Genomic DNA, 12,184 nt, shown 5'->3' with positions numbered 1-12,184 from the left:
GCAGAAACACACAGGTGGAAGAATAAATGAACAAGATAGCTCTTTTTTTAATGCTGTCATTAGTTGAAAAGAACAAAACCTCACAAAATCTTCATGACATCTCAGACACATCCTTCATATGAGCAGCAGAGACACACGTCACCTCCGCCTGGAGTCAATACAACATAAATATAAAAATAACACGTCCTGAAACACCTCAACTCTAATCTGTATTTTGAGTTATACCAAACCAGCACCTCTATGTTTGTCCCAGATACCCCCTGTTAGCAGTTCTTTGTTCATGTTCTCATCAGCAGGTTTCCTAGCAGCCCGGACTGCCCCCTCCTTCTCCTCCATCTTCCTCCCTCACTCTTTCTGTTTTGACTCAACCTGTCAGCAGCCTCAAAACAACACATCGGGCCCTGTGGCGAGCAGCGAGCTGCAGCATCTGAAGAAAGGCGCGCTCCCTACCAGGGTTCTGTGGTCTTGCTTCTGTCAAATAGAATAGTTCTTGGCATTGTGCCAGTGTTTTGATATCAGAGCCATATGTCTGAACTTATTTACATTATTTTGTTAATCAACAAAGACATAATGAAAGAAAAACTGAAATTTCTTCTGACAGTTTTAGAATATTTTAAAGCTTTTAATCTGAAAAAATCGGACTCAAGAAAAACTCAGTCACCACTTTAAAAGAGAAGCATTCATGTCTGTGTGTTTGTTTGTTTATATCCTTAGCTTCATTTGAAAAATATCACATTTTCTAAAAGATCTCTTGGACACATCTCCACAAAAACTCAAACAGTATGACAGTAGTACAGTGTTATACGAGCCGTGAAAGTGTGTAGGACCTTTACAATATCTCAATACTATTTGGCAAAAATCTAATATCCTGCTACATGTGTATAAGAACTATAATGTGGTGGTTTAATTTAATTTGAAATATAGTTTTAAATTCATGCTTTGTACATTTGTGGTCATTGTAAGTTGTATGGCTGATGCCTGGATTGTGGAGGAGAGGAATCATCGAGTATGCTGGCCGGGAAGTGCAATTCAAATTTACAAAGAAAGAAACACTTTTAAAAAGTTGGAGACAAATTAACATTTTGGAGAACATTTTTAAATTTTTGAAAACATTTTTACATTTTGTAAAACAAAATGACATTAGCAAAACACTTTTACCAAGGCTTAAACAAATCTATATTTAAGAAAACAAATCTACAAAATCAGAAACACTTTTACAAGCGATAAGACAATTTTACAAAACAAAATTACAAACGGCAGATTCTGACAGAGAAGGAATGTACCAACAATTTTCAAAATAAAAGACGTCTCTAATATGAGAGTGTGCAACAGCCAAGGAATTAATGTTACATTAACAACCCTATTTCCACTTAAATATTTGGATTCAGACTGATAAGAGAACACCTCAAAATGTGTTCCTGCCAATCACAGCGATATCTGATTTTGAATTTCAAAATAAATGTACATGCTAAATTTCCAATGGTTTTTATTTTGAAATTCCACATTTATTTGTTCCAAATTAGTTTTTGTTTTACTGTGTGATTCTGTAGTGACATCTTTTTCATTAAAAATTAAAAATTGTATTACATCTCCTGTCATTCGCGTTAGGACTTAAGGTACCATGTTACCAGTTCTTTTGTGGCTTTTGGAATCCGGAGGTAATGCCACTACAAAGTGTGTCAAATGCAGGATGCTAGATAGACAGGGATTTCAGTATACTTCTGGTTGCATTTTGAAGAGTACATGCTGGCTCGATTTATTGGCTGTTCTGACTCACAATCCTCCACACAGCAGAAATATGTTCATAAGTTGAGCTTGGATGAATGAGCTAGAGACAAGAAGTGATGTATGAGTTGTGTTGTTACCAAAACTTGAACCCAAACCGAGTCCCCAGTGTTGAAGTCCAAGTTAAGTCCCCATTGCCTGAGCCTCTGTAGGCCTCCTGGCAGGAACTGCTGCTAAATAAGACAGTGTGTATAAACAAACACAAAGGTTAACACAAGTGCCAGCCTTTGTTAGAAACTGAATAAATGATTAGGGCCTTACACAAAAAAGTAACAAAAACAAGAAAACAGTCTTTAACAATAAATGAGTCCAAGTCCTCCTCTCCATCCACAGAGTCTAAGCGCTGGGAAGGCTCTGGTCCAATTTGTTTCACAAGGCTCGATTGGAGTCCTGCAACCAGGCTCTACAGCACTGGTTAGAAGCTCATCAAAGCTTAGTGCAATTTTATAATTAGGGCTGTCAAAACTAAAGTGTAAACAAAAACACAAATTCCTTGTGACTCCACTCTCTTTTTGATGCAAGAATAACACGCGCATGTTTTGTGATTGTGACCCTTAGCTGTTCTGTGAAAAATCTGAAAGTGGTGCTACTGTAACGTTATGGAGGGCAAGAAGGAACACACCTCATTGAGCATAAATGGATCCCATTGGAGGGGGAAAAATGTAAGTGCCCCCTCCCTTATTAGAAAAATTATGACATAAAGGGCCATGTATATCTTAGAAAATACCAACACAGTCATGAACATGTATTACATCTCTCTTTCAGTCATTTCAATGGTGCAAATTTTAAAAAAGCATGTTTAATTTCATCTCCATCTCAAACCCCTTCTGGTGACATTTACTGCTATATTACTTGCATTATAAATAGCATTTGCAATCTTCATGCTAAAGGAGCCTCTTAATTTTAGCACCCACTTTTTGTCACATTGTCAGATTGCTACATCAGTCTGTTTGATTCTTCTCTCAAAGTACAGAAAACCTAAATCTAATTTACACTTCACTTTACAATCACTTTTTCTGAAGGAGTGTGAGGCATCGCACTTTATATGAAGCTATTAGTGCGTTTGTTGTTCACTGACACGTTTCACAAAACAATGTGCCTACTGGCGGTATTTATCAAGTGTGAAAAAGCTTGAGTGATTTATGATGTGATGGGTTGTAATGTTTCTGAGTGTCGTCTTGATTTGTTGAGACTCTTAGTGTCAACTGCCGACATTTTCAGACACAAAATACACTCCAGTATTTTGGTTTAACTGAACCTGTTAACTGGATACGTTCAGCGTCTGTGGTCGACGTACTTGAGAAAAGAGAATACCTAGCTGTCTTTGCGAATGTCTCTTTGTTCATTTTCTAATTATCATGTGGAAATGTTTATAAGATAAGTCTTTAAAGTCTTGACCATGACCTCATGTAGGCGATATTGGCGATCTTAACTGAGCTGTCAATCATGATGTTATACCTCATGCTTGACATAAGATAATCAAATAAAACTGAACTTAAAAAATAAAAATCTGCATCACAAGCCTATAATAACTATTATAACAGGTTTTAGAAATATTTAATTGAAGTATATATTAATTTTCTTCTATGACCCATGTGCCACCTGTTACCATGAAGAGGTGGGCTTTATGACCTATACGCCCATCTCATCACATCATCTCTCTCTCTTTTCATCTCCTTTATCCCTCTTTCTAACCCCAACTCAGTCAAGGCAGATGGCTGTCTGACATGAGTCTGGTTCTGCTCGAGGTTTCTGCCTGTTAAAGGACGATTGTCCTTGCCACTGTAACTAACTCAATACTGAAAACTGCTATGCTCATGGTGAATTAAGATGAGATCAGACTGAGTCTTACCCTGTCTTGATGTTGGGTCTTTGTTAATTATGGAACATGGAGTACGGTCTAGACCTGCTATGTTTTTAATAGCCTCTTGAGATAATGTTTGTTGTGATTTGGTGCTATATAAATAAAGGTTGATTGATTGTTGGATTTACTGCAGCCAGTCAGCAGGGGCGGCGCCACATGTTCGGTCTTCATTTTTGGGGATCTGTCACGTTGTCCATCTTTTATGCAACTTATGCCATAGATGAAAACATGTAGCAAGGCTAAGGCTATTGATCTTTATTTGCAATGCATCCTGGTAGATGTAGGCATGGCTGTCACATCCCCACAAGCTTGAGGACTCAGCCCTCTTTGTCTCTTTGCCATGAAATAAGGAGTTTAAAACTTCAAAAGACTACATTTACAATCAGCATTGATGCTATCCACATGAATTAAACTTCTGAATTGTGAAACAAACAAATCATATGTGTTAAGATAACTGTGGGTCATGGGTTAGCAGGGTCATAGCATTAATGTCAGAGGGTATGTGAGGTCAGAGAGAGTGTAAACTGGGGCGAAAAAAATTTGTGTGTTGGGGGAAGGGGCTGTGACATCAGTGCAACGACGCAGTGACGTCTTCGTGCCCTTAGTCTGCTTATAGTAATGTGTGTTCTATGAATGTATTCTATTTCATCATCATCCATAGAAAGCGGATGAAGTCACTGTGTGCGCGTGTACGCGTGTGTGTACTTGAATGTGTGTGTGCCTGCGTATATGTGTTGTGTAACGTTGGCAGTGAACACTGTGTTCAGACAGGCAGGATCACTGCATCTGTTTACAGCAACCTCCGGATTAGATGAGACCTCACACTTCAAATAGAGACTAATCCAATACACACACTCACACACTCACACACACACATACATTCACACACACACTCTCAGAGTCCAGCAGGAACATTAAAGTCGCTGACATAATCCAGAGTTCAAATCAAAGCACTTGGAGTCACAGTTGTAATCATGGAGCTGCTGTGTATCTTACCAAAGAACACAAACAGAGCACTACATCTTTAGTCCCTCAATACAAGTAACACATCACAAATCTCCTGCACTATGATTGAACAAACAAACACACACAAACGCTTCAAGTCTCCAGCTTTTTTTTTTGTATGTTTGCTTATTTCTTGCATTTGATCCATAGACTGCTACAACAAGAGGATTTAGCCGTGCTCACTTTTTATGTCTGAGGAGTGAGGACAATACTGTGGTGGTGAAAAACAAATAAAACAAAACCAAACAGTGACCAACAGGGGGAGATTCCTGTTGCAAAAATAAGTCAATCTGTATACAGGTCTATGGGAAAATAAGCCGTCTTCTCACTTAGTTTATTTCTTCAGCAAACATTTTCCTCCTGAATTTATCGTCTCAATCCCTGGTGCAACTCTCATTTAATGCAGCATGGGGTTTATTTTGTATTATTTAATTATTTAAGGAGTAAAGTAGAATATACAATGGATTAACTTACAATGAGACTACCTTTGACTCCACATTAACTCCAGGTACGACCAGATACATTTCTTGAAGTTTTAAAGGGATATTTCAGTTTTTTGGAGTGAAGTTGTATGAGTTATATGTCACTAGTAATTGTAGGAGCCACAACAGATGCCGCTCAGCTCGGCCCCTTTAATGAGAAACTCCAGAGAGAAACTGCATGTAAGCTAGGCTACAGATTTCTGCAGATAGGGCTGATTCTGCCACGTAATTTAGCTATTTTTTAAAGACTGCGCTGCAGGCGGAAGAGCACGTCTGTGTTGTGTCCGTACAAATGAGTGGGCTTTCTGGTGGCAGAGAGAAGTGCTGAAAAAAATCACAGGTAGAGTGTATACCTAAACCGAGATGAGTGCTCGGGTTGGAGCTCTTCAAAATTAGCTCATTTACGTGGCGGAATCAACCTAATCTACAGAAAACTGTGGCCTAGCTTGCGTTCAGTTTCTCTCTGGATTTCTCATTGCAGGGGCCAAGCTGAGCGGCATTCGTTGTGGCTAGTGCAATTATTAGTGACATAAAACTCATACAACCCCACTTCAAAAAAACTGAAATATCCCTTTAAGTATGGTGCGCAATCCATCATTCAAAATTTAATTCAGTACTTTTTGTTGAAATCCTGAACTGCGCTGCTGAATTTAGCATCTTAATTATTTAAATGATCTCCATTCATTCCTAACCCTCGCTAGTGCTAAATGTAAAGTGAAAGGAGAACACAGGGTTATTGCTGCTAAATACCAGGAAGAGGTTTGAATCAGAGCGGTTTGCTCAAGCATCAGAGTGGCCCTGTAAAAATCAGATCTGTAAGGATCAATGAGGAGACCCTGAAGTTTATTAAAAGGCATATTTCCATGGTGTGTTTCTAAATTGTTTTCCACAGCTTTAGGTTCAATTGGCTGTTGAATAAGCTAAGACTGAGAATAAGCTCTTAAGTCTGTTTGTCGGTATAATACTGGAAAGAATGAGCCTGAATCTGTTTATTTTCTATTTGCCAATTTGCTTGAAATGGCAGAAAATCTGTGACTATAGTTTACGAGGAAACTAGATAATAATAATGAAGGGGATGTGATTCAAATACAGGGATATCAGTAAACAAATCTTTCTTTAAAGTTACTCCTGATGTTTACTTTACCTGCATATGAAAAGTGGCAATACTGGCTGTCAAAGAATTTGAATTAGAGCAAGTTATGGCTCATCACCTGATTGAACTGGTTCCACTGACTGTTTTGTCAACTTGTCAGACAGCAGCTGAAAGCTATGTTTCAGAGGTCAAAGGTCACAGACAGGGTCTAACTAAAGACTAAAGTCATATGGAGGAGTGTAGTGAATCCTCTGCAGCAGCAGGGCGGCAACATTGAGCTGAACTTGAACTTGGCTATGGTTGACGTTGATGCTGTTTGACATGTCACCGCCTCCTCGCTCGCTCTCAGTCAAACAGAGTGCTTCGCTCCCATTAACAATGCATAGTGTGAGTGTGTGTGTGTTTGTGTGTGTGTGTGTCAGTTGGGTTTTTGAAACAGTGACTCCAGTGTTTGATCTGACAGTTACTTCCTATGTCAATTATTCATATCTGACTGATCTACATGTGCATGTAATTTACATTCATATAGATTATTTTCATCATTTTATTTCTCACCAGTCAAAGCTTGGACACACCTTCTCATTCAATGGTTATGTTTTATTTGTATTATTTTCTACATGGTTGGTTAATACTGAAGACATCAACCCTATGATGGAATATACATGGAATTATGCAGTTAACAAAAAAGTGCTGAACAAACTGGTTATATATTTGAAAGTCAAAGCTGACGTTTGATTTGATAACCGCTTTGCTCACTCTTGGCATTCTCTCAGTCAGCTTCGTGAGGTAGTTCCCTGAAATGTTTTATTAACAGTCTTGAAGGAGTTCCCAGAGGGGCTGAGAACTTGTTGGCTGCTTTTTCTTCCCTCTGTGTTCCAGCTCATCACAAATCATCTCAGTGGGGTTAAGGTTGGGTGATTGTGGAGGCCAGGTCATCTGTGTGGTCATTCATTTCTCTGTTTGTTCCTTCCTACCTTCCTACCTTTCCTCCTTCCTTCCTTCCTTCCTTCCTTCCTTCCTTCCTTCCTTCCTTCCTTCCTTCCTTCCTTCCTTCCTTCCTTCCTTCCTTCCTTCCTTCCTTCCTTCCTTCCTTCCTTCCTTCCTTCCTTCCTTCCTTCCTTCCTTCCTTCCTTCCTTCCTCCTTTAAGTCATTCATTCATTTTTAATTCATTCAAATAAATGTGTTTATTTATCTACTTACTCACTTACTTATTTATTTACCTTTCAATTTAAATGACCCCATCTAAATAACATAATTCAATGTAGATTATCAACAAAGGATTTTACATCACAAAAGAAAGACATGGGGCAGCGTTGGCCTATCAGTCTAAACGTGCGCCCCATATACAGAGGCTATAGCCCTCGACGTAGAGGTTAATGGTTCGTTTCCAGACTTGACCCTTTTACTGCAAGTCTTCACCCACTCTCTGCTCCCCACATTTCCTGTCTCTCTCCAGCTGACCTATCCATTAAAGGCGAAAATGCCCCAAAATGAATAAAAATAATTACCACGTCATTGACAAAAAAAAGGACTAGGACAGTTTTAATTGAGGGAAATCAAGAAGCAATGCTCTCACTCAGTCATGTGTTTAGTGGAAACGATTTCAGCAGACCTCATATACTAACCCTTGGGAAGTATTACTTTTTGTAGTGAAAGACTAAATAGTTAACCGTCACAATGGGGCAAAATGGAGGACCCATGTGCAGAAAAATAAGGTTTTAATAATAAAGAACAAAAGGTACAAACAAAACTAATAAAATGTCTCAGAAACTAAATCCAAAATAAACACACAGAGAACACAAGGAAGACTAACAATGATTCAACACAGTACAAGGGAAACAGAGGAACTAATTACACAGAGTAATTAGCCCAGGTGTGGAACACAGGTGAAACTAATGAGTGCAATCAAAAAGGAGGGAAACACACAAGGGTAGAAAGTACAACTAACCTAGAAATACAGGGATCAAGAACTACAAATAAAACAGGTCTAGTCTATAGACTAGATTAAAACGCATAGGGTAACTTGAGCTTTGAGGCAAAATGTGCAGCAGTGTGTAAAAAGGCTCACTAGCCCTGCATTGTTTGAGAAAACTTGCATTATTTCACATTGATCGGACAATTATAACCGTGTTTTATCCTGCTTTTATTGAATCTGTTGTGTCTTTTTCTTTAGTGTCATGGTTTGGCCATATATCTCTAAAGGAAAAGAATAAATTAAACCAGATTGTTAAATGGTCAAGCCGGTTGATTGGTAAGCCACAGGCATACGCAGCATCCTTGTACACTGAACAGTTACAGTGGATAGCGTCCTCTATTTTAAATACTGCCTCACACCATTTGCACAGCGAGTTCCAGCTTCTTCACTCTGGACGGCGGTTTGAAGTCAAAAGTTGCAGGATACAGCGGAACAAAAAAGCTTTCTTCCTGTTATTACTGAGCTGACAAGCCATAGTATTTCCTTTCTCATGCAGGCTCAAACTCCAATTTTAAGACTAAAGCCCAGATTTTCTTATTTATACATGTGATTTTATAGTTTTTATCGGTTGATTGTTGTCTGATATGCATTTTAAATGGAACCTTTAGCACGTTTATCATTTTATCATGTCTATTGACTTTATCATTTTTATGGATATATTAGTTTTAGGATATTTTAGAATGTTTAGCACATAAAGTAGTTTGTTCTTTCTGACATCTGTCTTGTTATTCTGTTATGACCTAACATCTCAAATAAACTAACTTGAACCTGAACCTGACACTGAACCTGAACTTATAACACAGTGCCACTTAAATCTTAATATCTAGTCTTTCACTATAACAGCTACATTTTTCCCCTAAGGAAACTTTGACCCTTACAGCACACACTGAAAAATATACAAATAAATGCTCTTTACTCCACAACATAATTCAATCTAAAATGCAGACCTTTAACATTGTTTGTAATGCAATTAAAGAACAAACGTGAATTCACAATACAAGCATGTATAGAATAACATTATAACAAATATGAAATGTCAAACTAAGAAACGTGAAGTTCTCCTCACAAGGCTCTTAATGGTCGGGCAGCATCATCCTAAAGAGCTCGTAGCACCCCACTGCCCCTCTATAGTGTTCACAGTATGCGGGCCTGCTTGTGTTCTTTAAAAGAAGAATGGGAGGCAGGGGTCATCTACCAGTCAGGGTCCAGGAGGCAGACATTCTCTTAACTGGTTTTGGTAAAGCGGCTTAGACCAGAGCCTGGTTATGCTTCAATAAGCCAAGGCCGCACAGAGAATCTGGTGTAGTATCCAGACTGATTCTGGATTGTTACAAATCCCTTTTGAAATGTAGCCTAAAGCAGTATCATGTGAAAATGCCATGAGCAGCTTCGTTTAAAACTCCAGTGAAATCAATAACCGTTGGTTATTAAGGCGATCAACGCGCAAACGTCTGCATGTGTGAATGTGTGTGTGTGAGTGTGTGTATGTGTGTGTGTGCGCATAACCCTCCAATCAACAATAGGTGTTGTATCGACTGTCTATGGATGGATGGACAGATGGGTTGGTTGGTTGGTTTGTTTAGCAGGAACACTGAAAGGGCAACAGGGTTAGCTGTGTTTCCATACAACAGCAAACTGCCACAGGGCTGTGAGGGGGAGGGGGAGGGGGAGTGTGTGTTTCTGTTTGTGTGTGTGTTACTGCGAGAGAGAGAGAGAGAGAGAGAGAGAGAGAGAGAGAGAGAGAGAGAGAGAGAGAGAGAGAGAGAGAGAGAGAGCGAGCAGGGATGGGGTAAACAGGGCCCAGAGGTCAGAAAAGCAAATGTGACCTGAATATTGCTGGTTTGAAGGTCGCGCTGCCTGTTTGGGTAAGCAGGAAGGAAAATGATAAAACGTAGATAGAAAAGCAGATTGCACGTCTTGGAGGTTGTTTTTTTTTTGTCTTAGTACATCTCCCAAAATATCAAAGTATACATTTAAGGTAGGAACAAGCTTAAGATAAAAAAAAACACATAAAGATCAGACATCACACATTTGGAGCAGTTACTGACTTCCATCAAAAGGCCTATCTTCCCATCAGAAGTCCTCAAAACTAGACTCAGTGAGGGTCCATACTGATGTTGTGTTCACACCAGATACGAATAAACTTCTTTGCCTGCTTTATTCGTGTGTATTTGAACGCCAGTATGGCCTGTGTTTACTCACTTAATACCCGTGTATATTTCACTCCAATTGCTCTATTCGCACCATTCGTGTTGTCTAACAATAATTCACAAAACCAGAGGCAGATAAAGAACTCAAGATGAACACTCAAGTTTTTGACAGTTTGGGTTTCTGAAAAATGAGATGATTGCTTAAGTCCATGCCACATTTCAGTTTATACTTCCTAGATAATGTGTCTGAAGTTTTCTTTATACAGAAGCCTTAACAGTGCTGGAAAAAAGCTCAACTACCACTTTGCCTTACACATTGCAACACAACACTGTAATATTGCTGTCCCAGTGTGTGTTTTCAAATCATATCATGGCATTGCAGTGTTTCAAAATAGGCTTGGTTCCACCTTGGAATTGGTTCCAAATTTCTGAGATACGTGCATTCGAAAAGGCACAAACATTTCTGTATAGTTTTCCAGTTCCTCATCCCAACATAAATCTTTCAGGATTAAACCTCAGTGAGAGTTTTGCAGACCCCTGAAAGTTTAACTTGTCTTCCAGGACCGGCTGTGTTGGCGTAATGTTGTGAAACTTGTGAAGCAGAGCGGCAACAAAATTGTGAGAAGAGGATCATGAAGGACAGCAATGCATGATCTAAAGTTTGGCTAAGCTTCACTAAAAATTAAGACCACAACAAAGGAGGAACACATCCTTTATGATGAAGTATTTATTTCAGCACAGCATGCATTTGATGGAATGCTCTGTGTTTGATGTGCTGCTGTCTCCTGTTCACAGGAACTCCCCCGCCACAGCTATAGTAACATCTCTTCACACTCAGGAACAAAACACAGTTGAGCTCATGTTCGTGTTTAAATCAAAGTAAAGGAACAATGTCTGCAAATATTTAAAATATGTTTTAGTTGGATGTGAGTTCAGAGAGTTCCCATCCACCCTTGTTGCAAGAAAGTGTCCCTGTCATCCAGAAATCTGTTCACTTTAGAGATGAAGGGCAGGCTGAAGAAGATAAAATGGAGGAATGTCAGCATGCAGAAACAAGATTTGTATTGGAGGGGTTACACCTCTTCGCCACACTAGAGTAGCCAGAAAAGAGACTGTGGGTGTCAATCAGTAAAACTAGGTGTGCCAGATATATCTATTCTACAACACCAGAGAAGATCAGATTTACCTGCACCTCTGCAAATATTTAACAATACACATAACCCCCCACTCTGCTACAAGCATTTTCAGACCTCATTTATTTTCTCTACAGTACCCAGTCCTAGTAATGCATGGGTCAAACATCATACCGTGACTTAATAAAAAACACTAACTGCTCAATTGACAAAACAGACTAAATTAGTAGGTCTGTTAAATTAAAAGCTGATCTTCCTGCTGTGTGCACTGGGAGAAACTGATTAGCTGGCAACTATCCTGCTCTACCGGCAGGATCAGCACCTTGGACAGCGACACACTCCTGACAGTTTTGCTAGTTTACATGGCTAGTATGGTAGGGAAATGACACAAACAAGTTGGACTTGTTGTTTAGCAAAAGATATGTATTACAAAGAGGTTGTGATAACAAAGCAAAGTGAAACAACTACAGAGGGAGAATGAGTGCTGTTTAAATCAATAAATAAGAAAACAGAAGAACTCTAAAATAGAGTTTGAGCCTTTCTAATGAGTGCTAAGTAATAAAAGAAAAGAAAAAAAGAATAAAAAGAATAAAAATAATAAAAAGAACACCTAACTAGCTACCCTAACTATCCAAAACAAAAATACCTTCACCTTGTGCATCTAACTAATCAAACAAACCCTTTGTGCGCTGGAAA

Source organism: Notolabrus celidotus, chromosome 4 (genome assembly GCF_009762535.1).
Source record: "Notolabrus celidotus isolate fNotCel1 chromosome 4, fNotCel1.pri, whole genome shotgun sequence".
In the NCBI taxonomy this organism is placed as follows: Eukaryota; Metazoa; Chordata; class Actinopteri; order Labriformes; family Labridae; genus Notolabrus; species Notolabrus celidotus.
This window is presented reverse-complemented; position numbering follows the sequence as displayed.